Here is a 4,525-nt window from a genome sequence, read left to right as displayed (position 1 = left end):
ATTTGTCAATCATTTAATTTGACTTAATGTTTTAAGCAACATTCAACTATTTACTTAATTTTACTTAATTTTTACACTCAAACTATAATAGTCAGAAATAAAAAAGTAATTCTTTGTAACTAATATTGTAAACTACAACTCTTTATGCCTACGGCTTAAAAGACACGATGTTAATGAAGTCATCGATAGGAGCAACATCCATATTAAAAAAACATAGGTAGTATGCAGAATAAATGATAAAAAGCACATCGAAGAACGACACGCATACAAACAATACTGATTAATTCTCAGAGCACACACACAAACAAGAGTGAGAATCTCTCGCTACTTCTCAAGAGTACACTATATGCTTTATGTTATACTCCGATACTTCGGAATCAAACGTAGGAGGATAGATGATGGCATTGGATCTCACTGCCTCAATTTATTTAGATTAAACGCCACCATGTTATATAACCATTCAACTGATCACTATTTGATCTGAACGCCAGAGTCATATGCAGTGCCAGATTTCCAATTAGAAGGTATTGGATTTTGAGCATAAGTCCATTCCCCTCCTGACAGCTGAATTCGGAGAGCTAGATTGCCCTTTGGAGGTGACATTACTATGTCCCAAACACTCCCATAACTCCTCCGCATTGCTTTCCAATCAGATGTATTCTCCTGCTTAGTACACCGTCACTTGTAATATGTTTTAAAATGTAAAGTAACCTCAAAGAATAACTTACACTAAGGTAGTATTTTCTATACCTCACAAAGTTCAACAGCAACTATATCACTTTCACCTCCTTGGTGCAAAATCACCAAGGATAGATAATATGGGTAATTGCTGCTCTTGTTAATCTTGAACCAGATATTGTACCCTTGATAGTCGCAAGGTACTCTGAAATATATGCAGTCATCATGAGAAGAAATTTTAGTTGCTAATTTGTAGAGTAAAAGTATTAAATAATCAAATTTAACTTAATTTTCAAAAGCCAATTAATTTTTTTGGTATAATATTTAAGATGGACCAAAAAAAATTCTAAATCTCTAATATTACCGCTTGTACACAATTTCAACAACACCCAAAGCTTTAAGTTGCTCAAATTTCCCCTGGTTGGCCATAGTCATGAAAGCGTGAGGATTCATAATGAAATCAGTTCGATCACCTTCTCTCTAATCTGTGACAACTAGCGTTACTCCACTGGCTGAGCAGAGGTCCATACTTTTACATTTCACCTATTTATCACCAACACTATTTATTATTACAAACAATTACAACGTAACGTGATTTTTTATTTGAAACAAAAAAAATAATAGTTTGTAAGGATTGATAAAGAATAATTACCTCATAGCAAGCGCCACATCCAGCCCCATTTCTGTATAACAACGGACTTACCGCGGCAACATCTCCTCCCTTGACATCTCTCCCGTACTCCCCATATCCACAAGCGCCACCTACATATTGATTTTAAGTTTGAAAATCTTGTATTTTGTTTAAAAGAGAATAATATATCATATTACTATGAAGTTGTACATATAGTTTTACTTTTTAATTCATATTTATGAACTGCCTTATGAGATTAAATTTCTAATCAGGTATACTTAGTATCAATTCTATGAAGATAATGCTCCAAACGTGAAACTTTAAATCTTTTGAACATCCATGCTAATATTACTTTAGTTTTAAGAATATTTATCTTGTTCTGAATTAAACCATCTCATTCATTATTTTATTTGTAATTTAAACAAAGTAGTATGTATTCTACCAAATGATGTGATGCAGAGAAAAATTCAACAGAAGCAATATCAAAAAGGAACCAGCACCAGCAAGAGATAGATTCTAAAATTCTTCTATCTAATTTATCAAATGAATAGTATATACACTGGCTCTCTTGCAGATTTCTTCTCTCTGTAACTTCTATCCAGAAACTTTGCTCTCAAGCTTGATCTAAATCTAAACCTAAAACTCTGTTTATACTTGTTAAGATGGTTTACAAAAAATTCTAGATTATTACAAAAATAGAAAATTTTAGGTCAGTATAGAATGGGGAAGAATCACCCCACAATGATCTATACAAATCCCAAGAAAATTATCTTATCCTAATGCTGAAATCAAGATAAATTTCTCAAGTCAGCTCGTGTATAAAACTTGACCTAAATACATAAAAATTGACCTAAATACTTTATATAAAACTTTGACCTAAATATTTTATATAAAACTATGACCTAAATACTTTATGTGGGTGCTCCTGCACTATACTCCTAGGGACAATAGAATCCAAGTCCCTTGGATTGGTCTTCCTCTTTCGTATCTTCCAATCCTTTGGTATTTGCTATTTGTACTTTTGACTAGTGTCCAAATCAATTGTCATATGTGTGTAAACTTTTGCCATATTCAGATGGAACTCCTGACAACTTACAATGAATGGACTAGATGGAACCTCATTAAATATGACTTCACTAATTTGGGTTACTATAGGACCCATTGCATCTTTTGTTGTGATGTCTTTATGTTGCAATATCTCCATGCTTGGAGATGAATTCATCACTATTGAAACCACCTCTATCCTCTTAGCTTCTTTACAAGTCTTCTTCCTTGCTGCTAGTATCCTTTTGATAGGCCAGACCACCTTCTTTCTTAACTTCAAACGCCATTTCTTTGTTGCATTAAGGACCATCACATCCAACTCTTTATGAACCATTTCCTCACAGTGCTAATTAACCATTTCAACCTCTTTTCTATCTTCAAGAACTTCTGTATCATAAGTTTCATCAAAAACATGTTGCTTCTCACCTTGTATATCTGCTTCACTATGTTCATTTGGTATGTTAGCATTGATCTATCCATCTGGTATATCAACATCAATGTGATCAGGTTGTTCTTTCAATGGACAACTCTTCTCTTTCAATGTCTTAGTATAGGCTTCTGTAATCTGAATTGGTTGATGCTCCAGATCTATTTTCTGTTTCCATATTTTTCTGCAATTCTTCGTTTAGTTGCACTAAATTTTCTTGGTGCTTTCTCAGTTCCTACATTAAGAATTCCATTTGTTCTTTTATCTCTTGATCTATTTTGGCTTCCTCTTCTCTTTTCTTTTTTTTCTCTTCCTCTCTTTTATTTTTCTGAAAATTACAATATGAAACCCATACATCTAAAAGTATCTTCTAATCATGAGATAAATCTTCTCTTGTGACCATTGTCTCCTATCTAGGTTCTCTCCACTCAACCCAGTCTTTTGGCCACACTTACAGGTTCTTTCCTCAACCTGACACAAAATCCAATTCACCTTAGAAGATAAAAGCTTTCCCCAAGCTTTTCCCAAGCTTTTTCCAAGCACCTTAGGATCTTTCCCCAAGCTTTGATAGCAAAAATGATGCAGAGATAAATTCAATAGAAGCAATATCAACAAGGAACCAACACTAGCAAGAGATAGATTATAAAATTATTCTATTTAATTTATCAAATAAATAGTACATACACTGGCTCTCCTGCAGATTTCTTCTCTCTGTAACTTCTATCCAGAAACTTTGCTCTCAAGCTTGACCTAAACCTAAACCTAAAACTCTATTTATACATAGAAAATTCTAGATCAGCATAGAATGGGGAAGAATCATCCCACAATGATATGTACAAATCCCAAGAAAATTATCTTATCCTAATGTTGAAATCAAGATAAATTTCTCAAATCAGCTTGTGCATAAAAATTGATCTAAATACATAAAATTTGACCTAAAAACATAAAAATTGACCTAAATACTTTATATAAAACTTTGACCTAAATATTTTATATAAAACTATGACCTAAATACTTTATATAAACCTATGACCTAAATACTTTATGTGGGTGCTCCTCACTATGATGTTCAATAGTATCAAATCACCCATCCTAATGCTAGAATAGTTATTGAAAAAGAAATAGTTTTACTTAAATACTGGCTACCCTAATTGTAGTTTGAGCAAAGTATCATAGAATAATTAAGAGATTAATGTGAACAAAAATCATATATACATACTCGAAGTTCCTAGGCCATCTAATGATCCATAATAAGCTGCCCTTGAATCCATGAATTCAGAGGTAAAGTGCCCACTGCTAAGCACTACTTTTGACAGCATAACCATGACACACAATATGGCAGAGCAAGGGTAAGCCATACCTAAACAGAGAGGCAAGAGACTAAATTCAACTGTAAGATGAGATGCATTGATGTTATTCTTGGCTATTTATAGCCAAGCGGAAGTGCTAGAGCCTTATGGTTCAAGGAAGAATAACTGCAGCTTTTCTGTGCTTGGCGCACAAGCTATAATCACAACCTACTTTAGGTTGAATAGGATAATCCATGTATACCAGTTACAGCATGATCCAAATACTATAATCACTTCCTATTTGTAGAAAAAATGTTGTCTCTGGTTTCCCACTAATTGTAGCTTTGTTGCAATACTCAACACTTTAAAACATTCCCTCATCGCTGGTGAAATAGAGAAATGAATGAAGAGAGGAAGGCACAATAGGTTTAGGGTTTAGGGTTTAAAGTGAGCAAT

At 33.5% G+C, this 4,525-nt stretch overlaps 1 pseudogene; it reads right to left on the bottom strand.

Annotated features, from left to right (window-relative positions):
* Positions 1 to 420: 420 nt before the first annotated feature.
* LOC149578019 (expansin-like B1) lies at positions 421 to 4,138 on the bottom strand (annotated as a pseudogene).
* Positions 4,139 to 4,525: the final 387 nt, after the last annotated feature.

Source organism: Cupressus sempervirens, chromosome 1, assembly GCF_028749045.1.
Source record: "Cupressus sempervirens isolate cs-2001-9-10 chromosome 1, ASM2874904v1, whole genome shotgun sequence".
Classification (NCBI taxonomy): Eukaryota; Viridiplantae; Streptophyta; class Pinopsida; order Cupressales; family Cupressaceae; genus Cupressus; species Cupressus sempervirens.
The sequence above is the reverse complement of the archived record's forward strand: the minus strand, read 5'-3'. Positions and strand labels throughout refer to the sequence as shown.